Source organism: Mus musculus, chromosome 6 (assembly GCF_000001635.26).
Source record: "Mus musculus strain C57BL/6J chromosome 6, GRCm38.p6 C57BL/6J".
Lineage (NCBI taxonomy): Eukaryota > Metazoa > Chordata > Mammalia > Rodentia > Muridae > Mus > Mus musculus.
The window spans coordinates 65145038-65171788 of record NC_000072.6 but is presented as its reverse complement, the minus strand read 5'-3'; the positions used below and the strand labels follow the sequence as shown (position 1 = coordinate 65171788).

The 26751-nt window shown below is 42.8% G+C and overlaps 2 pseudogenes; both read right to left on the bottom strand.

Moving 5' to 3' along the window:
* On the bottom strand, positions 1835 to 2634 carry Gm3549 (predicted gene 3549; annotated as a pseudogene).
* Gm44419 lies at positions 20486 to 20905 on the bottom strand (annotated as a pseudogene).
* Positions 20906 to 26751: the final 5846 nt, after the last annotated feature.

Sequence of the window (26751 nt, the reverse complement as noted above, 5' to 3'; positions counted from 1 at the left end):
GACTCCCACTACTCTTATTCAATGTAATACTTGAACTATTATCTAGAATATTGTTTTAGTCAGGATTTCTATTCCTGCACAAATATCATGACCAAGAAGCAATTGGGGAGGAAGGGGTTTATTCGGCTTACACTTTTCACATTGCTGTTAATCACCAAAGGATGTCAGGACTGGAACTCAGGCAGGTCAGGAAGCAGGAGCTGATGCAGAGGCCATGGAGGGATGTTCTTTACTGGCTTGCTCAGCCTGCTCTCTTATAGAACCCAAGACTACCAGCCCAGAGATGGTCCCATCCACAAGGAGCCTTTCCCCCTTGATCACTAATTGAGAAAACTCCTTATAGTTGGATCTCATCGAGGCATTTCCTCAACTGAAGCTCCTTTCTCTGTAATAACTCCAGCTGTGTCAAGTTGACACAAAACTAGCCAGTATAAATATTTAGGTAAGAGAAAGAAATGGAGGAAATTCCAATTGTCCCGATTCTCTACAAATAAAAGACCTGAAAGACCACAGCAGGAGATTTCTAGATTTGATGGACAATTTCACTGAAATAAAAGCATACAAAATCAAAAGGTATCCTGTATACCAGTAACAAGCATTCTGAGGAAGGAATGGGGGACGAGTCACATTTAAAATACCCTCCAAAACACAGAAGTGGATGCTCACAGTCAGCTATTGAATGGACCACAGGGCCCCCAATGGAGGAACTAGAGAAAGCACCCAAGGAACTAAAGAGAACTGCAACCCTATAGGTGAAACAACAATATGAACTAAACAGTACCCCGGAGCTCTTGACTCTAGCTGCATATGTATCAAAAGATGGCCTAGTCGGCCATCACTGGAAACAGAGGCCCATTGGACTTGCAAACTTTATATGCCCCAGTACAGGGGAACGCCAGGGCCAAAAGGGGGGAGTGGGTGGGTAGGGGAGTGGGTATGGGGGACTTTTGGTATAGCATTGGAAATGTAAATGAGCTAAATACCTAATAAAAAATGGGAAAAAACTGCTAATAAAAAAAAAAGAAAGTGAACTGTGCTCCCTCCTATACACTGCGCTTTGTACATATGGAGACTCTTCGTGTACAACTTACTCAGGATAAGATTCTACTCCATGCCCACAAATGTTTCCTTTGGAAGAAATTAAAGGTACAGTGAGCAACTTAATTGCAGTGTATTTGTGTGAGTGGGGAAACCTGAAAATAAGCTAAACATTAGGTTGATTAAGTAAAAATCAAAAAAAAGGGATATATATATATATACCTACAAACAAACCCACCTGAGTAGAAAAGACTGCTACAATGAAAATTGTACAACATGAAAGAAAGAAATTGAAGATGACCTAGAAGTTCCTTTGCTCATGGACAGAGAGAGGTGATGTTTTTAAAGTGAATATTACTAAAACCAACCTATACATTCAATGCAGTCCTTATCAAGCTTCTAATAATCATCTTCTTAGAACTGGAAAACCCATTTTTTTTCTTTTTGCAAGTGTAGAAATGTATTTGAACCATCCTTTTCACTACAATGAAAGTGACTTTTCAACATTGATCCAAGCTCCCACATCTGAGGGTTAGGGAAGTACTGCACTTTGCAATTATTTTGGACTCCATACATGACAAAAAGTTTCAAAAACATTTTGTTTTGTTTTATACACTCTCCCAAATCATGGACATATGCATTCCAAACCAGTGCTTTGTTATCCCAAAAATTGGGAAGAACTCCAAAAACAAAAGCTCATAGCCTTAAGTTGCACTAAAGTTCTGTAAAGAAAAAAAATGTAATAAATGTTGATTACAAATTTCAGAACATCTAAGTGCTTGCAAGGAGTTGTTTATTCTTCATCCCATTTTCATTCTCCTGACCTGAACCTTCTGATATGTCACCCTCCAGACAGTCAGCTCAGATATAATTTAGTGATACCAACATCCTCAACATGAAAGAGGCTGGGACGGTAATGGTATTTCTAGTCTCTTCCAGCATGAGTTCATTTCGAGTTACAACTTCATCAACAAGTTTTCGATGAAAAATTCTTGACTCTTCTAGTGGTGAACAGATCTTTATGTCATAATCTATGCCAGATGAGGCTAGAATTGGATCAAATGGATGCGGTCGCAGGCAGTTGACCACATGACTATCAGCTCCCAGAAGCATCAAATGCTCAGCAGTGGGCCAGTCTCAGATGAGGATATGGCCATTACAAAGTTAGCACCCCAGAAACTGGCTTCTTTTATGTCCGGGAGTTGTAGCGGCCCTTATAAACCATCTTTACTAGTGGCCTCCTAATGTTCACAGTATCCAATTCTTCCATTTGTTTCCTTTCTTTTCTCCTCCTGAAGAACTCCTGGATGTGGGTGACAGTGTCATCTGTGTCCTGGAGAGAAGAGTCCCTGGCAGATGGGTCTTCATGAGTTGAAGGCTTCTGTCCGGGATGGGGGTTCAGGATTGGCACTGGTATGCCTTGGTAGCACTCTCAGTGCTGGTCTGCTCACAAGTCTCCCTGTCTGTTTCAGACAAAGTGCCTTCTGGAATCCCATAAGGGTTATCAAAACTTAAGTTATTCTTTTCTCCTGAATCCAATGGCTCAGCTGGAAAGTTATCAAATTGTGCTGTATCTATCTGGTTTTGAGTGAGGTGGAAAACACAATCTTAAAGTTCATTTGAAAACACAAAGATCCCAAATAGCCAGTGTAATTCTGAGCAAAAAGAGCAATTCTAGGGATATCAGAACACCTGATCTTAAAGTACACACACACACACACACACACACACACACACACACACACACACAGCTCCTGGTTCGTGTCTGGTGTCTGCCTGCCTAAAGGACTGGTCTGCCACTGCTGAGTCGTATTTGGTGTTTGCTATGGGACTGTACTGCTTCCCAAGAAGATTGAGCTCGCCCCAAAGAACTATTGCTGAACAGGTTCATTTCCCCTATACCCTAATACTTCTGGATAGTGGGCCCTTATTAAAAGTAGGTTGCAAAAAATGTATGCCTACAGTTGGCCCATGGGAAATGCCACTATTAGGAGGTGTGGTCTTGTTGGAGGAAGTGCATTATTGTGCAGGTAGGCTTTGAGGTTCTTTGCTCACGCTCCATTCAGTGTGGAAGAGACCCTCCTGTGCGCTGCCTGTGGAAGCCACTCTCTTCCAACAGATCAATACATAGAACCCTTGGCTCCTCCAGCATCATGTCTGTCTGCAGCCTGCCATGCTTCCTGCCATGATGATAATGGACTGAACCTCTAAAACTGTGAGCCAGCCCCAATTAAATGGTTTCCTTTATGAGAGGTGACTTGGTCATGGTGTCTCTTCACAGCAATGGAAACCCTAACTAAGACAGCTGTCTAGTAATACTCAGGAATGCAGGGAAGTGGAAAAAGGTAAAGGATTGAGACTATAACATATATATATTATACTCATAAATAAAAATATACAGTTTCAGCACTCTGACCCTAAAAAAGGCTCCAAAAATATACATTGGAGAAAAAAATCTTTATCAAATAGTAGAAAGGTGGATATCTACATATGAAAGACTATATCACTGTTTCTCATACTACATAAAAGTTAACTCAAAATCTATCAAATCCTTAATGTTATGTGAATATGTTAACAGTGAGCTACATCCTGATCAAGATTTTTATGTAAGACCTAAATTTTTAAGCAAGAGAAACACTTCAAGATATAGGCATAGTCGATTTCTTTCTGAATATAACCCAAGTCTCAGTAAACAGTAGCAAGAATTGACAAATAAAAGCTAGCGGCGTTACTTAGCACGTAAAGACACCTGCCCCAAATCCTGATGGCCTAATCCGACCACCATAACCCATAAACTGATTCCTGAGCATTTTCTTCTGACTGCAACAAACACATTGTGGTTCTCAGCTGTGTGTGTATGTAAGAGGGGGCTGGGAGGGAGGTGTGGAGTAGAAACAGAGTGAAGGAATATTACACAAGATGGGAAAAGATTTTCCCAGATATTGTCCAATGGAAGATTAAATCCAAACTAAAGAATGCAAAAATTAAACACCAACAGAGCGAACATAATCAGTAAACAAAATAAGTGAGTTGAATCCTTTGCAATTGAAAAGAGTTAAATGGCCAATCAGTACACAATTGTTCAGCATCTTTGCCCACTAGGTAAGAGCAAGTTAAAATTATGCTGAGATTCCATAATCAAGGAAACAACCAAAACTGCTGGCAGGTATGTGTGGGGTTGACAAGGAGCCTGTTGGCTGTTGGCAGTAATGCAGGTTACTGCAGCCACTGAGGATAAGTGTGGAGGCTCCTTAAGAAAACTAAAATAGAGCTATCCTATAAGCCAATTCTACCACTCCTGTGCAAGGACCTGAAGAGGCCAAAACTCCCTTACTTCTGAGACATGCGTATGTCCATGTGTACTATGACACTATTCACAAAACCCAAAAACATGAACTGGCTTCACTTCAATGAAGGAAAAATGGATGAAATACAGCACATATTCATACAAAGATTATCTCAAAAGGACTAGAGATACAAATATTAAAATTAAAACTATGAGTTAACTCTTCCAGACATTGAGGTAGTGATAGTTGACATCTGATTCCAAAGACACAAACAACAGAAGATTAGACAGACAAAATTGCATAGAGGTAAAATGCCTCTATAACTGTATTAGTCACTCTTCTGTTGCTGTGATTAAACACCATGACCAAGGCAACTTATAGAAGGAAAAACTTGTTGGACTTACTCTTCCACGGGGCTAGATTCCATGAGAGTGTCAGGTAGAGTCATGCAGAGCAGAGGCAGCAGGTGGCAGGCATAGCAGCAAGAGCCAAGAACTTAGATATTGAACTGGAAGTATATTGAACAGACTATAGAAGGGAATCAAAAACCTACAAACATACAAACACCACATATACATGTAATATATATGTATATATATATATATATATATATATCGCATACACACACCAGACACCTCACACAAACAACACACACTATAAACCACACATGCAGTTCTTATCAAACATACCATATACATCATACACACTCACACACACAGACACCCCACATACCACATGTACCCCCCACATTCATCATACACACTCCACATTTGTATACAACACATAGCATACACCTACTACACACACACACACACACACACACACACACACACACACACACACAAACACATATGTTGGAAATTGGTTCTAATGCTTTGTCTTAACTCATCTCCAAAAAGCAGCTTCTAGACCTGAAGGTCCCTGCCCCTAGCTGGCTTCGTCTGGTAATAAAGAATTGCCATATAGCCAATGGCTGGGCAGGAGGATGGAGGCGGGACTTTTATATTAAGTGGGGAACTTTTAGATTAAGTGGACAAGGGATGGTGGGGGAGAGAATGAGGAAGGGGATGGAGAGAAAGGAGAGTAGAATCACCATGACTTGGAGGCAGAGGGATCAGATGGATCAGATTTAAGAGCTGCCGGAGAGAAATCATACAGCAATGTAGGTGGAAAGGGAATGTGGTCCTATGGGGTTGGGGGGCGTGGCAGGAGGTAACAGGATAGCAAAGATAAAATATAGATTTAGAAGGTGTTAAGCCAGGATACTGGAGGGAAATGTGAACTAGTTGTGGGGAGGTGTAGAAGTGCCCAACCACTGAGCTAGTCAAGGCATATCAAAATTAGCTGGTGTGTGTGTGTTTGTGTGTGTGTGTGTGTGTGTGTGTGTGTGTGTGTGTGTGTGTGTTGTTTCATTCGAGAATCCAGAGAGCTCTTGGGTGGGTGTAGCATGCATGTGCAACCTGCTGGGATCCAAAAAAAGCAGGTCAACTAATTCACTGCTACACACAGATACACACACTACAGTTTCTTTAAGTAGTATGATAACTTTAACAATATTCATTCTTCCTATTCATGAACATAAAGAGAGTTCAAAAAGTTCACTAGAGCCCCAGAGATAGAGTTGGGGATCCCCTTCTGGCTCTTCAGGATGGTAAAATAACCACTGATTGAAACGACCCTGGATATGTTTTAAAAATATTAGGAGAGAATAGGATTTCTAATGCAGAAGAATGCTTAATGGCTGAAAAAGGGAATCTTTACTACCAAATTTGATCATTATACATTGTCAACATAGAGTCAAATTACTACAATGCAGTAATAAAGATGCATACATTTTTAAATTTAAATTAAGAAATCAAAATATTTACATAGTACAATTTATAGTTCTAGCTCCAGAGTCCATTGCTTGTATGAATATTAATTGAAAAATGGATTTCTTTCTTTATTGAATAAAACTCCTCACTGAGGCAGAGGGCATGGAACAGTGGGGGAAGCGAGCAGATTGGGCCCAGGGAAAGGGGTGGGCAAACTCACCCTGCAGCCTATTAAAGTGAGAGGCGCTGCAATCTCAGCAGCATGAAGAGGAGTTTGTCACTGGGATGGTAATCCCTGTGCTCTGTTACAAGTCACTTCAGTCTTACAAATCTCATTTACGCCTTGTCTGGCAGGTGGTGTCTCCAAAGGACAACCTTCGGCCATTTGTATAACGTCCACAACTCCCTGGTCTCCTGACAGCTCTGGGTTTGCTCTCCAAACTGGTAGGAACTGGAATTGACACCAACAGCTTCCTGTGGACTATTTTTAAAATGTGCCTACTGGCTAAATGTGAAGACTTCCCAAAAGCAGGCCCTTTGTGCATTTCATAAACTGACTCTCCATGGTTTAGAAACAGCTCCAGTTTTAAACTTTTCTTTCTGTGTGTCTCGGGAGTATGAAGAACCAAATAACTCGAAGCAAAATTGTGTCTTTTGGGGGGAGGGGGGCAGGAAATTATTTCTAGAATGGCTTTGTTCATTATTTACTGCATTTTTTTTTACTTGCAGGAGTGTGTGTGTGTGTGTGTGTGTGTGTTTGTGTGTGTGTGTGTGTTTGTGTGTGTGTGTGTGTGTGTTTGTGTGTGTGTGTTTGTGTGTGTGTGTGTGTGTGTGTGTGGTGTGTGTGTGTGTGTGTGTGTGTGTGTGTTTGTGTGTGTGTGTGTGTGTTTGTGTGTGTGTGTGTGTGTTTGTGTGTGGTGTGTGTGTGTGTGTGTGTGTTTGTGTGTGTGTGTGTGTTTGTGTGTGTGTGTGTGTGTGTGTTTGTGTGTGTGTGTGTGTGTGTGTGTTTGTGTGTGTGTGTGTGTGTGTGTGTGTGTGTGTGTTTGTGTGTGTGTTTGTGTGTGTGTGTGTGTGTGTGTGTGTGTGTTTGTGTGTGTGTGTGTGTGTGTGTGTGTGTGTGTGTGTGTGTGTGTGTGAAGTCAAGCCCTGGCCTTTGAAGGACATGGTAGCAAGCATCCAGCCACAGAGCCACAGACCTGTCTCTTCCTTTCTTACATAAGCTGTATGCTTTCGTAGTCTTGTCTAACTTTGTTTGCTAGGACTTAAAATTTCAACTTCTGCCTTAGAATTCTTTCACTGGAAAATTCTGTTCTCACTAGACCCCGGTGCGGTGGATCCTGCTGTGTGGGTAGAAACCAGGATATCCTTGTTTCTCTTTTTGTAACAAGCTTCCTCTCTGTTTCTGGCTGCTCGGAAAGTAGTCTTCGAAATCGTGTGTGTTTGCTGTGGTAGTAAAATGGTGAGCAGGAAAGCCTACTGAAGGGGGAAAATCCTGAAACCCACTGCACTAGATAATCATTTCCCAAGCACATTAATGTAGTCATAATAGCAAGGCCCCTGAAGGCTGCCTAGCTGCTTCCAGCACTGCATCTGCTGCAGGATGCTCATCAGATCTTGGCAAACTAAAATAGAGAGTGAGTGTCAGACATATAAAAGAAAGGACGGCAGCAGTACTGTAGAGTCCTGTAAACCTCACACAAATTCTGAGGCTCCAAAATTGTCCTTTTTCCTCTGTATTTCATGAGGAAAAATAAACCTCTTCAGATTATTTTCAGAATATGTAAAAATACACAAACATCCAGGCAGTTTTAATACAGTTTCCCTTTTGCCTCTTTCATTCTCCCTTTCCTTTCTTTTCTTTGTGGTCCCAGGTAGACAGTCAGACCCAGGGCCTCATGTATGCTATGCAAGCACTCTATCTCTGAGCTACATAGCCAGCCCAGTTGCCTGCTTCTTAGTAAATTATGGGAAGCGAGTTCTCATTTTCTTCTTTTTCAGGTTCAGAGTAGCAGGTCTCATGTTGAGAACCCTGGTTTGGTTGGAGTGAGGTTTTCTGCAGGGTAAGAGATAAGGACCTAGTTTTCATCCTTCTACACATAGCTATCCAGTTTAGCCAACACTGTTTCTTGATGATTTCGTCCTTTCTCCAATGTGTACTGTTGAACTCTTGGCTGTAGGAGTGGAGCTATATGTGGACCTTGTATTTCACTAGTCAATGTGCTGGTTTTTATGCAAGTACCATACAGTTTTTATTGCTGTATTTCTGTAGTAAACTTGAAGTCTGGGATGGAGATACCTCCAGCAGTTTTGGTTTGGTTTGGTTTGGTTTGGTTTGGCTTTCAGTTGGTTGGTTGTTTTGTTGGTTTTGAATCTTTATTTTCTACTATACTGTTTGGGAATTCTTTGGCTATCCTGGAACTGACTGGCACAGGAAAGGACTTTCTGACCAGGACCTTAGCAACACAAGCAGTAGGACCAACAATTTACAAATGATGAAGAAAATATCCCATCCCAAAATCAGGGCTAGAAAACCTGCTACACACGAAAAAACAGAAAGCAGCCAACTCTCAGTACAAGCACTGGAGATCAGGGGGTGCAAAATAAACGTGCAACCTTGACTAATTTCCTACTGCAACTTTGAAAAGCAGTTTCTGTGCCTGGTGAAGCCATCCCTCTGCCCCGCTCCCACTCTCAACTATACAACCTTATTCTCAGACCCTCCCTTGTGCCTGCTCCTATACCCTGAGATACCCAGCCACAGGGTTTGGGAATGCCAATGCTCTTGCCACTTTGAGGTTAAACTGAGCCTACTCTTTAATTTTCCTTAGCTGACTTATTTCTTGCATTTGGTGCCAAAACCCAGAAAGGGCTTCCTGACAGGCCAAGCCCCACTGGGCCCCTTCCTTCCCCAGGAGCCCTTTTCCATCTTCCAGTTCTCAAATTTCTTTCATCTCCTAAGAGACACTTAACCGTCCATGCTCAGTATGAGGTCATCCCATTTGGGCCCACAGCTTCTAGCAGCCTTGCTGCCCTGTGACGGGAGTATGAGCTTTGGTTAAACTCTCTTTCTCGTCTCGAAGCCAACTCCTGGCATTCAGGAGAGCCACCCTTGCCATTTCCAGGGGCTACGCACAACACGAGCTGCTCTCATTCCTGAGCAGAAAGAAGGTGCTGCGGATGCCGGCCAGTGGTGGCGCATGCCTGTAACCCCAGCACTTGGGAGGCAGAGGCAGGCAGATCTCTAAGTTCGAGGCTAGCCTGGTCTACAAAGTGAGTTCCAGGACAGCCAGGACTGCATGGAGAAACTCTGTCTCAAAAAGGAAAAGGAAAAGGAAGCATGCTTCGGGTGGTGTCACCGGATCTGCCTCAGACCCGAGGGTCTTTTGTTCTTGATATTTCCCTGGGGAACACCTGAGAACCTCAAGGCACCTGTCTTCTGGCTGCAATTCCTAAAATGAACTGAAATTCAAGAAGTAAACTAGCCCCAGCTGGTTAAGACACACATCGTGGACTGTAACCTACATACTCTTAAAGACAGCCTTTGACTTATTTGGGGTGGGCTGGGGTGCTGAAGTTGAATTTGATCTGGCCCTTATGTGCCCCCAACCACAACTGCTGCCTATATTTGCCATGTTTGAGCTTATCAGCCTTTGGGAAAAAATTTCTCCAGTGAAACTGAAACTGGTCAAATGTTTCCCACCTCAAGTTACTTTTTACCCCACTTCCCTTTGGGCTGCACGTCAAGTTTGTCTAGCTCGGACTTCTGAACCTGATTTTCTTTTTCAAGGTGAACACAGTTTTATTTCTTTGTGCTTTAATTTTCTTCTTGGCTACTTTTTCCATTTTATTATTTATTTACATCCCAAATGCTGCCCCCTCCAGTCTCCCCATCACAGAGTCATTCCCCCCACCCCCCAATCCCCTCACCCTGGCACTTTAAGTGTCTGCCAGATTAGACACATACTCCCCCACTGAGGTCAGACAAGGCAGTCCCATTGCCACAGTCAGGCTACAGCTTTAAGGAGAGTCTCTGCCCTAATTGTTGGGGGACCCACATGGAGACCAAGCTGCGCATCTGCTATATATATTCCAGGAGCCTTGTTCTAGCCCAAGTATGTTCTTTTCTGGTAACTCTGTCTCCGAGAGCTCTCAAGGGTCCAGGTTACTTGGCTCTATTGGACTTTCTGTGGAGTTTCTATCCTTTCCTGGGCCCTGCAATCTTTCTTCCTGTTCTTCCATAAGAGTCCCCAAGCTCCATCCACTGTTTGACTATGAGTGTCTGTATCTGTCTGAGTTATCTGCTAGGTGGAACCTCTCTGAAGTCCCTGTCTGCATAACAGAGTCACTACATGCATCATTAATAGTGTTAGGGATTGGTGCTTGCCCTTAGGATGGGTCTCAAATTGGGCTGCTTATAGGTTGATCTTTTGTAGGTCTTATGCACACAATTGTTGCTGTTGTGATTCATGTATGTATCAGCCATGGCATTTCCTGAAGACAACATTTCTAAGCTCCCCTAGCCATTCTCTGGCTCTTAAATTCCGTATCTTATATTCTGGGACACAATAGAAGAAATGGATACCTTGGCCAAAGAAAATGCTAAACCAAAAACAAAAAATCCTAACACAAAACATCCAGGAAATTTTAGATACCAAGAAAAGACCAAGTGTAAGAATAGAGGAGGAAGAAGAAACCCAGGTTAAAGGTACAGAAAATATTTTCAATAAAATCATAGATGAAAATTTTCCTAACCTAAAAAAATAAAAAGAAATGTCTATCAAGGTACAAGAATCATATAGAACACCAAATAGACTAAGACCAGAAGAGAGATTCATCTCAGTACGTGATTATCAAAACACTAAGTGTGCAGAACAAAGAAAGACTATTAAAAGCTGCAAGGGGGAAAGACCAAGAAACATATATTAGAACTACATCACTTTACATCCTGTTCCCTGCCCCCTCCTGGTCACCCCTTCCCACAATTCTTCCTCCTTCCACCTCCCCATCTCCTATGAGTAGGTGGGGGACCCCGGGGTATCCTCCCACCCTGGCACTTCAAGTCTCCGCAAGGTTAGGTGCTTCCTCTCTCACTGAGGCCAGACAAGGCAGTCCAGCTAGAACATATCAGTCAGTTTGGGTAGCCTAGCCAAGATGTCTAACAGTGAAAACATGGAACCTGAGAAGGTAGCCTTTTATAGCCAGAGAGGCCTCCCAGTGGAGGGATAAGGACGCTAACCCACCCACAAAACTCTTGACCCAAAATTTGCCCGGTCTGAAAGAAATGCAGGGGCAAAGATGCAGCAGAGCAACAACTGACCCAACTTGAAACCTACCCCATGGGCAAACATTGCCATTCCTGACATTATTAATGATACTCTGTTATGCTTGCAGACAGGAGTCTAGCATACCTAATCTAATTCTTTATACTCTCTCAGGATTCCATCTGACAGATGAGCCCCCTTCCCATTAAACTTCCTCAGACTTCCTCAGATTCTGCCTTTCCACACACTTTCCTTTCCCCTTACTCCTACTCCACAATCTACCTACCACTGCCTCTTTCTCTTCCTCACTCTGGAAGCTTGTACCCTTTGTGCCTTTTTGCCAAACTACTGGTCTGTTGATCTCTTTTTCTTTTATACTGCAGGTCCAGTAGAGATCTGTGGCCTTTTCCCTCTGGCCTCCCAACATCCTGCCAAGAACAAGAAGACAGTTCTGATCTGCATGGATGCTGCTGATTCTAAATTATTCCTGGTGTGCTTCAATAAAATTGTATCTGTGCTTGGCGCCAAACAAGAGCCACTAAAACAAAAGTGGTGGGGGCAGGAGCAGAGGATCTGATGCACAAGGGTTATGTTGGCAAATTGTCTTCTATTGTTTAAGCTCACTGAGGAGCTGGCTCTAGAGATGGGATTTGACTCCCCCACTGCAGACTCAAGCCTGTATGTCTCTCAAAATGCCTTCCAAAACTCCTGTCGTGGTCACATTGGCCCTTGAGTTTGTGACAAAGAAAGAGAGAACAAAACATCCCAAGAGCCATGACATTGTGCCATTAAGGACAGCTAATGAGCAAACTATTTCCAGCATCGCTTACCATATCGAATGAGATTGAGATGTTTGTATTATAATCAGCTAATGAGATATCCATCTATGGAAAGGAAAAAAAGCCCAACAGGGACTCAAGGGATAAACTACCAGATGCCAGAGAGAAGCTGCTATGCCAGGCTTTGCTGGCTCTCAATGCCTGCTATTACTGCCTAAAACCCTAAAACGTCCAGGTTTGTTTTCCTCTGACTGATGCAATGCCACTGTCCCACCCCTCATTCCTTTGCTCCACGTTGGTCTGTCTTTGTTTACAGCACCTGGGTCACCTTGCTTGAGCTTCCACCTTTCAGTGACAGCAACTTTAGAAAAAAGGTAAGAATATATCACATATCACATCCTGAGTTCTTTTAGGTGTCTGGTTTTTATTGGGGTGTGTGTGTGAGTGTGTGTATGTGTGTGTGTGTGTGTGTGTGTGTTTAGTATTTTCTAGATTACAGGAACTTAAATTCAAATACATGTGGTAAATTACAGTTTCTCTCAGTCCATCCAGCCATCTTTTAAAAAGTCACATTGAAAGCTTTTAGAATCTCTTCCATATAATTTATTTAAAGTGGGAGGATTGAGTTAGCCAGAGGCAGGCTGCAAACTGGCAGTTTGGGAGACTAGGCCAATGGGAGACTAGGCCCAAGTTTCTATTTCCAAGAAATGAGAACCAGGATCCAGGAACCCATGGTCAGCCAACCCCAGCCTCGGGCAGCCCATCAGAGGACACCTTGTCATCAGACCTGAAGTAAGAATAGTTAGCTAAAATGAGTAAGCAACCCCCTGGGACGTCTCCAGAGCCTAACCAATTGTAGAATCAGTCAGACTCCTAGAGATAGAGCTAACCAATGGGCATAAAGGGGCGCATACCCCTCCCTGGAATTGCCCTAACTGACAATAAAAGCTGGGCCTGCAAGGCCACTAGGAGTTCCCATTCCTGAATGGAGAGACCCCTGCATACAGGAAATTCTGCTCAATAAGTGCTCCTTGCTTTTGCATACTATTTGAGTCTAGGGATATCATTCTTTGGCAGTTCTTGGACCCTAACAAAAGTAGTTTGGACTTGCTTGAGATGGATGCTGAGAAAGAAGCCTTCCCTTTCTATTTTGCCTGAAGCAATTTGTACCTTCTCTACCTCTCTAAACTTTCAGAGCGTTGTCAGCCCAAGGGCCTGGTACTTCTGCATTAGCTATGAATTGTTCCAGCTATGACTTAGGATGCAGACTGTGCTTGGGCCCCACCACCTCTTCTTGAAAGCAAGGTTACTTTAACTTATATCACCGTGAAACATGATGCAGGTTTGAGAAAAGAAAATAGAGTTCCATGTTCTCAGCAGCAGGCATCCATCATCTTGGTCTTCCATAGAGATAAGGTTAGAAGGGAACTAGCACTATCTCTTAGGATGCAGGGCCTTTGTCCTATCATCTGAGTGAGACACGGACATCTTCACACCTCAGCTGTGCCCTTTAAAATATCACAGTGGTAACACACCTTCATAGAAACAGGAGACAGGCCTGCTGTGATGTCTCATGGCTTTAATCTCAGCACTTGGAATGATGCTAGACAATAATATTTTTAGAAGAAAAAGAAAGCAAAAAAAAAGTAAAAAGAGGCCCCCTGACCAGTGCTACCCAACATGGGTGAGGCATAGATAGCACTCCTGAGACGACTCAAATACCCAGAGGCCCCAGGTACCACTAAGATGGGCAAGTGAGTGATGGAAAGGTGGAAGAGAAAGAGAAGCAGAAGGAGGTGTACACAATGAAGAGAGAGGAACCCGGAGACTCCAGTGAATAATAGCCTGATATGATTAGCCAGCAATGTGGCCTAAGGTCATGCTGTTGCTGAGGGCCGTGTCTGGGGCTGTGGTACTGAAGCAGAGCTCATATGTTGCCACAAAGGCTAGGCAGATGTCCCTGGTCTGGGCTGCCACCTGGGGCTAATGTGCAAGGCTGGCCTCAGCCCTCACTCAGGCATCATGGGAGAACTGTCCCTGAAGGTAGAGAGCAAGAGAATGGGCCTCACCCCTCTTTAGCTGCATGGGAGAGTGGGCCTGAACCTCTCCCAGGAAGCACAGTAGACCTGGCCCTGGTTTTATGGTTTTATGGGTTGTGGGTGAGCCAGCCTGGAGGGCATGAGAACAGGAGATCTGGCACTGCCACTTGTCTGATGTGGGGTGGTAGAAATGCCCTTCTACCACCCACACTCTCAGCCACCTGCAGCAGGTGGGAAAGCTGGCCCAGGGGTCATGAGATTGGCCATCACCACCTACGGTACTCTTGAGAGCAGGTGGCAGCACAATAGAGCTGATCCCTGCTGGCATGGGTGCAGGTGAGCTGGTCCAGAAGGCAAGACAGTGGGAGAGTTGGCCCAGCCCCTTGCTCGAATTGGCACCGGATGAGCTAGCTTGTCCTACAGATCCAAAGCTGCAGGATGACACAAAGAAACAGGGTATCCAAGAGAAGTCCAGGTAAGGATCCAGTATTGATAGTGTACAGAAGCTACATGCGATCTGTGTCTCTTTTAAATTGTGTATAGATGTTCACTTTAACCGGCCTCCCTTCCAAAGCTTCTAGGCGCTCATTCCTTCCACAGGAGTCCCATGCAACAAGCAGAGATCAGCTGATTGCTCAGTTACCTTATCCATCTATGGTGCTCTGGGACCAAAAAAAAAAAAAGGCATCAGTCTTGCTAATGACAATGACAAGATTGCCAAGGATCCATTAGTTGATTTTCTTGTCTGTCCTCGTCCTCTAATAAGAGCAAAACTGCCCCAACTATTTTCTTGGTAGGGATTCCAGTAGCAGTAATAGTCTCATTTTTTTTCCTACAGATGCTATCTCCGGCACACACCACTCTCTAAGGATGCACTTTCTCACTCTATAGATGTCCTATGTGCTAGATCTTTGCCATGTGACAAGTAGTAGTGTAGCCCCTCAGATGAAGCCTCGTCTCGGCCACTCAAACAGCTGGCCCTCTATAGCACCCCTCTGGCCACCTCAGAAGGGGTTGAATCAGTCTGTATCCCAAACCCCAACCGCAGTTAGGGTTCCCTCAAAGATGGGGAAGGAAGAACCAAGAGTTAGCCAAATCCCTGACAGGAAGACAGATGCAGAGGAGCCATGACTAGGTAATAAAGACAGCAAACTTCCAAGACAGCTGGCTTCTTCCTCATCTAAGGCAAAGCCTGGCAATCTAAAAGATAAGCCTGGCCGTTTTCTCAGGAAGCAATGGCCAATCAGCCATTCTGTCCTTGTTCAAACTGACCAACCTTAGAATGGAACTTGGAGAAGACCCTTCTAAACTAACAAACACAACAACAACAGCCCTCAGACCTTCAGGAGAGACTGGATTTTTCAGGCTCCCAAGAGCCTCTCTACTTTATGTGGTGTAGTGGAACAGTAGTAGAGTCATCATTAGATAGATAGATAGATAGATAGATAGATAGATAGATAGATAGATAGATAGATGATAGATAGATAGAGAGAGAGAGAGAGAGAGAGATGATAGAGATAGAGAGAGACAGAGAGACAGAGAGAGACAGAGAGACAGACAGACGGACGGACGGACAGACAGACAGACAGACAGACAGACAGACAGACAGATAGATAGATATGTCAGGTAGACATTAGAATGAAATAGCTGTTTTTCACTGTATCTAGTGTAGATATTAGAATGAATCGTTGTTATCTAGAAGTTCTTTGACCGTGAAGAAAGCATTGTAGAAAGCTGATTACTTTCTGTTATCTAATGGAGTTGTTTTTCTGAAGGAGCTTTACATTCTTCGCATGACTTTGGTCACAAGCCACTCTTGGCACACCTGGAATGTCATGCATTATTGAATACTGCAAACAGTACACAGTAAGGGCTAAAGCTGCAGGGGTCTGATGCTTTCCTTTATGAAACATATCGATTACATTAGGGGCTTTGGTATGAGGAATCCAAAGTTGGTTTACGCAGAAAACAACTTTTGTGTAACAATCAATAAATATGTGTTCTGCACAGCTGTTTAAGGGTTAGTTCATCACTGCTAGATCTCCCTGCTGCCTAAGAGCCTGATTATGTTCTGGAGTGACCCTCTTTCTTCAACAGATCCAAGTAACTCAAAACCCCGACTTTGTGGGGTCTGCTTCTCTATCCTCCTGATGGCTGTCTTCTCTTGTACCCAGTTGAGTAGTAAGCATCCCCTGCCCTGCTCCTGGTCTGTCTGATCTTCCCCCGCAACACACACACCAGCTTTTACTCCACCAGTAATGATTCTGTGAGACATGACAAATTGTGGGAAGGACTTTCCAAAATGAGCTATACCTCTCAGCTTTCAGCAAAATCTCATAAAACATGTTCTGCCAAGTGTCTTCTCAGTGGACCAGAGGACCACACCCTTCCAGAAAAGGCCTACTTCACAAGCCTTACTTATATGCTAGGAAACCCTACTTCCCTCTGTCTGTCTCCATCCATTTCCTCCATCCTTACCAATAAAACCTCAGAATATCCACCTCTGAGCCCTCTTCTCCTTCTCAATAGAGCAGGGACCAGAACTTGTCTGCTCTGGGCAAATTACTTAACCATCTTCTCTTACTTTAACCTAACTCTACTGACTCTCTCTGCTCCTAAAATTTTCCTCACCTTATCACTGTTCCTTGACTCCAGTTCCTTCTGTCTAGATAACAAGCCATCAACTCATTCTTCTTTTTATGCTCTGGAAAATCTTTTATCTCTCAGAGCAGAAACAGCAGGACTGAGGGTTTCTTTACATCAAGTAATGACTCAGTCTTGCCAGGTCTCTGAAACCCTAAAGAAATGTCAGATCATCTTGACATTCTCTGGGACCACTCAATTCTTTGCTATCGTTCTCTGAAATGAACGACTATATCTCCTGGCTGTTGCCAATGGAAGGTCTACAGCAGAAAGTCTCAACTGATTAAAGACAGGGCTCAAGACTTAGGGACCAGGCTCAGGAAATACAGCAACATGTCTCCTTCACAGAGGGGACTCTTATTTCCCTCCCATTCTGGCTCCTCCCTTTACACATACCTTTCCTACTTCTTATCCTCATGCTTAAGTGTTTACTTTGTCTTTCAAATTTTTTTATGGAAATTCCTCCTGGGTCAATTCTCTTACCATCACTTGGTCTGTGACAAAGGATGAAGTCACTCCAGACCCCAAAACTTCCAAACAACAGCTCCTCTTCCAGCAGGAAGTAACCAGAGAGAAAACAATGTGTCCTCCCCACCCCCCACCCCCCGCAACACACACACACACACACACACACACACACACACACACGTGGGGTTTGGAGGCACCAAGCTCTCAGACATAGATACATGTGCCCTCTAGCCATTTGAAATCAAACTAAATCTATTTTTCATTGTCCTCCCATTTATGTCTTACACATGGTATCTCATGAAATTAAAAAGCTTCTATACAACAAAGGACACCATCCTTCAAACAGAGAAGCAGCTCACAGGATACAAAAATTTGTTTTACCATCTACACACCTAAAAGAGAGTTAATATTTAGAATGTAAAACAAACTCAAAAATTAGACACCAAGGAAATAAAACTCAATTAAAAACAGGGCAGGAAACTAAATATAGAATGCTCAAAAGGTGAGGCAGAGACGGCTGAGAGCATTGTTTTTAAGTGTTCGATATCTTTAGCCACTGGGAAAATGCAAATTAAAACGACTTTGAGATTTTCATCTTACCTCTGTCAGAAGGGCTGAGAAAAATGTAAGATGACAAATGCTGGGTTGATGTGGGGAAAGGGGAACATTTATTCACTGCTGGTGGGTGCAAGCTGGTGTTGCAGTTGTGAAAAATCACTGTAGAGCTTCCTCAAAAAGCTAGAGACAGATCTACAGCACAAGCCAGTTATATCACTCTTGGGCATACACCCAAAGGATATTTCACTACAGGAATATTTTTTCATCATATTCATTGCTGCTCTATCCACAATAGCCAGGAAATAGCCTAGATGTTCAACAATAGATGAATGAATAATAAAAATGTGATGCATTTACATTGCAGAATATTGTTTGGCTATCAAGAAAAAAATAACCTGCTAAAGTTTACAGGTAAATAGATAGAGCTAGAAACAGTCATTCTGAGTCAAGTAATCCAGGCCCAAAAAGATAAACATTACATGTTTTATCTTCTATGTGGAGGATGTTAGCTTGGAACCTTTAGATATTTCATTTGTAATACCCACAGATGTCAGGAAATTACTAAGGTTCTAAGTTGAGGAGGAGTGTCTTTCAGAGGAAGGCAGACACAACACAGTGGTATAAAGGAGGAGAAAAACAATGGAACAGAAAGGCTAAAGGTGGACAGATGGGAAGAAGAGCTAAGTGTAAAGCCCTTCCAAAAAAGTCATAGGAAATACTACTAGTGCAATGTCCCTACTAGACACCATAGGCTAACAAATAAAATGCCCAGTGCCAGGAAACAGTTGCTTCTCTTTGTTGTGGTGGTTGGTTGGTTGGTTGGTTTTGGTTTTGGTCTTTCAAGACAGAGGTTTTTTTTTTGTTTGTTTGTTTAGCCTTGGCTATCCTGGAATTTGCTCTTATAAAACAGGCTAGCCTCAGAGATTTGTCCACCTCTGTCTCCCAAGTGCTAGGATTAAAGCACCCAGCTGGGTTGATTCTATTTTTAATTAATGGCCAGTCAGGTTCCACAGACCCCAAAATATTAAAGACTATTGCTCTTTTTCTCAAGAATTTGAAAATAAGACTCTATTGCTGAAGACATCACATACTTGAGTCACAGGACATGAAGAAATCAAGCTAGAACTGACCTCAAATCTTAATCTTTACTAAATAGCTTCACAGTGCTGGAAGATGCTATGCATACTTCCAGAAGAGAACATAATCATTAATTTTATCCAGGTGCAGACCTTCTGAGATATAATAATTGGCAACATCTACCCAGTGCTGCAATCGCAGCCTGAGTGTCATGGAAGTAACCAACCATTTGTAACTAGATTTATAACCCACTCCACAATATGGAACCCATTAACAGGGAAGATGTAGCTAGATGGGCCATCAGCCCTAGCAGAAACTACTTTTATTACTCTGCTAAAAGGACTTTGGTGGTTTAAATATACTTGGCAAATGAGAAATGACACGAATAGGAGATATGGCCTTATTGGAGGAGATGTAGTCTTGTTGGAGGAAGTGTGTCACTGTGGGGGTGGGCATTGGAGGTCTCTTCCTAGGCTCCTATGCTCCTACCCAGGTCAGAAAAAGTCTTCTCCTGGATACCTTTGGATTAAGATATAGAAATTTGAGCTCCTCCAGCAATATGTCTGCCTGCACTGCTGCCCTGCTTCCAACCATGATGATAATAGACTAAACCTCTAAAACTGTGAGCCATTCCAATTAAATGTTGTCCTTTATAAAAGTTGCCTTGGCCAGGTGTGGTGGCACACACCTTTAATCCCAGCACTTGGGAGGCAGAGGCAGGCAGATTTCTGAGTTCAAGGCCAGTCTGGTCTACAAAGTGAGTTCCAGGACAGCCAAGGCTACACAGAGAAACCCTGTCTCTAAAAAACCAAAAAAAAAAAAAAAAGTTGCCTTGGTCATGGTGGCTCTTCACAGCATTGAAACTCTTGTCTAAGGCAGAAGTTGGTAACAGGAACTGGGGATATTGTTGTGACAGGCTTGACTCTATTTTTGTTTGGAGGTATGTGGCTTTTAGTAGCACTTTGGATTTGGAAAGCAGTAGAATCCTTTAAGTAGGTAGGGCTTAATTGGCCATCCTAATAGAAATATGAAAGATAGTGGTGCTGAAGGTGATTTGAACTGTGGGGGCCTGGCTCTAGATGTCTCAGAGGAGAATTTTAGTATGTGGTCTAGAGACTCTTCTTGTGATATTTTGGTAAAGAATGTGCCTGTTTTTTACTTCGGTCCGAAGGTCCGAAGGGTCTGCCTTAGGCAAAGGTGAAGAGATTCCGACGATTAATTGCATTGGCAAAAAAAAGTCTTAGACTTTGTCCTGTGGTTCACTCTTTTTTTTTTTTTTTTTTTGCGGTGTTGTAAAATCAAAGCACTACTTTATTAAATGAGTTATTTACACACTATGAACATCAATATAATTACAATTGTAAAAAAAATTTTATAACAAGAATGGACTGATTTTTCAGATTTCCACATCAGAGTCAGCTGTACATTTACACAGAGTTGTCTTTGCCTGAAGCCCAAAGGGAACAGCGCAAAAACGAGTGTTTCTGTAGCCCCTTTATTGTTTGCTGACCAACAGTTTAAAAAAGCAGCCGCAGGTTTGTTACCTAAGGTCTGAGACAGTAGAGCCAAAGGTGCCGTGAAGTCACCTGTAAACAACTTTATGCCTGAACATCAGCCAATTCTGGAGGAAGTGGAGTCTTAGGGTGCTTGCTTTCAAAGTGCTGCTTGAAGGTCTTGGGGTCTGGCATTTGTGTCCTACAGACGGTGCAGGTATATATTAAGGCAGCTTTGGCAGCAGCCTTTTGGTCATATCCTTGTTTCTTCTTTTGTCCAGCCTGCTTTTTTGGCATTTTTCTGCTGAGACTGAATCTTCTGCTGTCCACGAGCCATATCCCGGCCGGGCCGGTCTGGCATCCGAGAGACCGCGCAGCGCGAGAAGAGCTGGGCAGGACGTAGGGAAGGAAGGGTCGAGCCCCGCACCGCTTGGGGCCTCCACCACCCGCAGAGGAAGGACCGAGCAGAGTCGGGAGCACAACAGCCACAGCGCCTGCCCGCTGCGCCTGAGCTCGAGGCAGGCCCGTCGCCCTGTGGTTCACTCTTATGAGGAACATTTTGATCAAGCATGGAAGCTTAGAAGGAAAAATACAAAATGTGTGGTTTAAGTATTAAAGAGGCACCAGGAAGTGGAATAGAGCTAAATCCTGTGTTCAAAGATATTAAATTGATTTAAGGGTGTGGTGACCTCAGGGCAAGATCCCACCCAACTAAGCTTATTATTTATGTGTTTGCAGTTGAATAAGCAATGGTTATATCATGTTAGGCATTATTATTACCTGGTATTTGGACTCTTAATCTGAAATGAACTGCAATCCAGAAATAGAGGGTACCTGTGATCTAGATCTTGAGACTAAAAGACACAGATTTTTTTTTCATTTTTATTAGAAATTTTCTTCATTAACATTTCAAATCGTATTCCGAAAGTCCCCTATACCCTCCCAAGACACAGATTTATTTTTTATTTTTTATTTTTTATTAAATATTTTCTTTATATACATTTCAAATGCTATCCCGAAAGTTCCCTATACCCTCCCCCCACCCTGCTCCCCTACCCACCCACTCCCACTTCCTGGCCTTGGCATTCCCCTGTACTGGGGCATATAGAGTTTGCAGTACCAAGGGGCATCTCTTCCCAGTGATGGCCAACTAGGCCATCTTCTGCTACATATGCAGCTAGAGATACGAGCTCTGGGGGTACTGGTTAGTTCATATTGTTGTTCTACCTATAGGGTTGCAGACCCCTTCAGCTCCTTGGGTGCTTTCTCTAGCTTTTCCATTGGGGGCCCTGTGTTCCATCTTATAGATGACTGTGAGCATCCATTTCTGTATTTGCCAGGCACTGGCATAGCCTCATACGAGACAACTATAATAGGGTCTCTTCAGCAAAATCTTTCTGGCATATGCAATAGTGTCTGGGTTTGGTGGCTGATTATGGGATGGATCCCTGGGTGGGGTAGTCTCTAGATAGTCCATCCTTTTGTCTTAGCTCCAAACTTTGTCTCTGTAACTCCTTTCATGGGTATTTTGTTCCCTATTCTAAAGAGGAATGAAGTATCCACCCATTGCAAGACACAGATTTTTGATCAAGATCTTTACATGGGATGACACATAATTTTGTTCTGGATCTTGAGGCATAGTGGCCATGAAAATCTTAGGTCCAGGCATGGGAGTACATGCTTTTAATCACAGGAGACAGAGACCCCAGATCTTTTAATTCAGGGCCAGCCTATTACAGAGCAAGTTCCAAGTAGAAAAGAAAGCTTAAGTCCAGGCATAGTAGACCATGCCTTTAATCCCAGCATTCAGAAGACAGAGGCTTACAGGTATCTGAATTCAAAGTCAATGTTCAGAGCAAGTTCCAGGACAGCCAACCTTAGCCAGTGAAGGAGTTGGAAACCAGAAAGCTGGTGATAATATAATAGAACAAAGGGCCATGTTCCAGCCTAGTAAGCAACAGAACTCTGCAGCTTTGGCCATGTGGCTCTGGCTTTAGAATCAAGAATAAAAGGAGTTACTGGAACAGTTGATGCTGGTTAGCTGAAGCTAAGAAATTAGTGATGATTAAGAAGAGAGCAGCAGCCGGGCGTGGTGGCGCACACCTTTAATCCCAGCACTCAGGAGGCAGAGGCAGGTGGATTTCTGAGTTCGAGGCCAGCCTGGTCTACAAAGTGAGTTCCAGGACAGCCAGGGCTATACAGAGAAACCCTGTCTCAAAAAAACAAAAACAAAAACAAACAAAAAAAAAACAAAAAAAAAGAAGAAGAAGAAGAAGAAGAGAGCAGCATCACTGAGGTGAAATCTTCTGGAAAGTATTTTCTGAGAGCACAAAGAAGCTGTGTTCCAGAGATAGCCAAGGTCGTGCCTCGTGCTGCAGCTAAACTTGGTGATGTATAAGAGTTACCCAAATGGTACTGGTTTTGAAGGCATAAAGGGGTCCTAGAAAGCAGCTGAGGCTTGGAACTGAAAGGCCAGGAAAGGCATTGGTAAAGGTGTATCCTCAGTTGCAGTTGATGTCCCAGGACTAAAGGGGTCATGCAAAGGATTTAAGAAAAGCTGCTAAGAGGGAATGGAACCAGCCCCAGAGAAAGAAGTTTGTTGCAGTCAACAAAGATGAAAGGAGTTGGAGATCTGAAGAGCACTTTGACATCAGACATGGAGATGCAGAGTTTGGAGTTTTCCCAGCTGGATTATGGACTTGCTTTGGTCCAATATTTCCTCACTCTGATCTTTTAGAATGGTAGTGTATATAGCCTGTGACGTTGGAGGCATGTGATCTACTTTTTGATTTTTATTTTATAGGGGATTACAATTAAATGATTGCATGAATTTCAGAAGAGACTTTGAACTTTAGACCTTTAACCCTAATAAGATTCTTATAGACTAAGGGACTAAGGGACAATCTTCTTCTGGCTGTCTTTGAATCAAGATGTAGAACTTTCAGCTCCTCCAGCAACATGTCTGCCTGAACTATTGTCATACTTCCCACCGTGATGATAAGGGATTAAACCTCTAAACCTGTAAGCCAACGCCCAATTAAATGTTGTCCATTATAAAAGTTGCCTTGGTCATAGTGTCTCTTCACAGCAATAGAAACCCTAACGAATCCAGGGACATAGAATCCTAGTGACTTTTTGTTACAGCCACAGATTGGTGAATCTCTCAGTTCCCATCAGAGAAGCTTCTTTTTGCTGTACAAGGTAACTTACATAAAAACCCACAATTGGATGTGGTGCACAGAATAAGAAACTGTGGAGTGTTTAGCCCTAAGCAAGACATCTATCTATATCACACCACTCCCAAGACTCAAAGAAGAAGGGGCAGAAAGATTTTGAGAGCCGAAGGTGGTGGATGACTTCAGCAGTGTTTTCTGGACATAAAAGTGCAGTTGCACATATGAAATTACAGTGATTATAACAGCATACACAAGATCTTCATAAGCTCAGACCAGAAAAAAATACTAGCATAGAAGGGAAAGGTAGTCACAAAGTCCTATCCCTGGTTGAGAAGCTATTTGGTAACTGATACTGCTAGGAAAAAGAGTCTGTTTTCCTTAAGGGAGGAGCTTCTGGTAGTTAAAACATGTTCCAGTAAATGACCATACAGCCAAGGGAATATGGAGAGCATTAGTTGGGTCGAATGGGTTTAAGAACAAAGACACAAAGATCAGTGAATCTGGAATGTGGAGTGAATCTGGGCAGAGCCCATTGTATTTTGAGTCCAAAATACAATGTACGAAATTGTCAAAAAACTAAAATAAATAAACTTTACAAATAAATTTTGGGAAGATACTTGAAGCTTTCCAAAAATCCTCTTTAAATGTCTATATGAATAATCATTGTACCCATAAATAATAAATGGATAGTGGGCTAGCTATGGACTATGAAATGGAATACTCGTCCTTTGAGTATCTTGTCTTGGTTACCAGGCTTTAGGCTGAAGACAGCTCAAGGATCTGTCCCCTCAGTCCACAGGGCCTGTGCTCTTTGCCTCAGTTCCCACTCACTGTCTTGCCAGAGAGGAGTGTTTTCTGGAAACTGTCTGAGCACTTCAGCAGTGACCAAGCCTTCAATTTTCAGAATTACATCTTTTGAGGGTACCAGAACAGGGTTAATCCAGAAATTGTACTTATTGCTTAGTCTTTCCTCCCACAGAGCATGATGAAGTGATATAGAAATGACATAAATTGATTCTGGAACAATCTTGAAAATTAATTTGACTTATTCTATTTCAGTATTTTTATGTCCCTATACATAAAAAGAATATACATGAAATCTTGCAAGTTAGAAAGAGGTATCTGGATACTTCTTCATCTCTAAGTGCTGCTTTAATAAGCTCTGGTCCGTTGTGTGCCACAGTCAAGGCTGTGCATAATGCTTTATGGAGATGGGGAGCTAACACAGGCCAGGACTGTGCTCAGTCCACAGCCTACAGGGAGCACTCAACATTTCAGCGAATTTATATGACTTTTACTTGTATTGTTCTTCACAGTGTCTGAGGAGGTAGACAAAGAAAACAGTATAATCACTTTTTTGAAATCTGGAAAAATAGACAATAATTCGTTTTCCATACATTTAGCCACTCAGTTAGTTTAGAAATTGAAACAAATACAGTTGGCCTTGCTGACTCCTCCATCCCAAGTTTGAATATTTCATCAGGCCAAGTTTTAGTTTCCTAAGTAACTGATTATGGTAGAAAACTAAATAAAAGATACCCAAGCTGACAAAGGAAACTTTGTGGATTTCCTCTGTAGACCTTTCTTCCCCAGCAACTCAGAGGCCACAAATGGAGGAGCAAGTGGGTTTAAATACTTCCTCTTTATCAACATAAAGGGAAAATGATGCGTGGGCTGATTTAAAATAAGATCCAGTGGAAGAGAAGCCCCCATGAAACATTGGTGAAGGATAATCTGGTCCTGATGTTGATCTCGTCCAGCTACAACCCTACCGTCGTTCATTTTGCAGCTGATTTTACACAGTTTTCAGTGAGAGCCTTTATCACTGTGTCCATTAACCTCACCTCAGACAGCATCTATTTCGCTTCTTGTAATGAGCAGAAAAGAGGCTGTACCCGTGTCTTCTTAAACTTTTTACAAATTAGTATTTATATTATTTACATTTATATAATTTTTATATTTATATTATGTATATTTATATTTTTCTCATTTATCATTGGAGGTTTTTTGTTTTCTTTTTCAAAGTAAAAAGAAGCTCGTTTGAAATGGATCTTATGACATGGTTGATAAGAGTTGCCCCTAGACCCAGATATAGCTGTCTCTTGTGAGACTATGCCGGGGCCTAGCAAACACAGAAGTGGATGATCACAGTCAGCTATTGGATGGGTCACACGGCCCCCAATGGAGGAGCTAGAGAAATTACCCAAGGAGCTAAAGGGAACTGCAACCCTATAGGTGGAACAACATTATGAACTAACCAGTACCCTGGAGCTCTTGACTATAGCTGCATATGTATCAAAAGATGGCCTAGTTGGCCATCACTGCAAAGAGAGGCCCATTGGACTTGCAAACTGTATATGCCCCAGTACAGGGGAACCCCAGGGCCAAAACGGGGGAGTGGGTGGGTAGTGGATTGGGGGGGTGGGTATGGCGGACTTTTGGGATAGCATTGAAAATGTAAACGAGGAAAATACCTAATAAAAATAAAATTAAATTAAAAAAAAAAAAGAGTTGCCCCTAGGTATGATTGTTCTGGGGACATGAAAAGCACCGTGTGGTTTCAATGTCTCATTGGGTAACTTCCAGATTTCAGGATGCACAGGCAGATATTTTATTGGACATTTTCAGTAAGCTGTGCTAATATTATCACTGAAATTAAACTTGTGTTATAATTTAAAGCTGATAGATATGAGTTCCTACTAGAAAAAGGTACTCTCATGGAGTATTTGAATCTTGTACACTAAGACTCTTTCAAACTGTGGACCTCTTCCAAGAAATGAGTGTAAACAGAACTCAAGCAACCATGCAAATGTAGTCTTTAAAAGTCTGACCCATGCCGAAATGCTAAGAGCGTTCAGCCATCAGATAGAGATCAGGGTCTATGTGACATGTCCAACAATCCTGTAGAAGGGAGAAAGCTCAAAAGAGGGAACATTGAAGCACTGGATGTTACAGACACTGCTTGTGTGAGGGCAGGGACCAAACAAATAAATCATGCAGTGAGGGACGTCATGATGAAGAGCAAACGGTGAGCAAACGGTGCGTGTGCTGGGGGTGGACGCGGGTGAGAAGGCACGGGGCAAAGGCGTCTCCAGGGAGACTGGGAAATGAAGTAAGA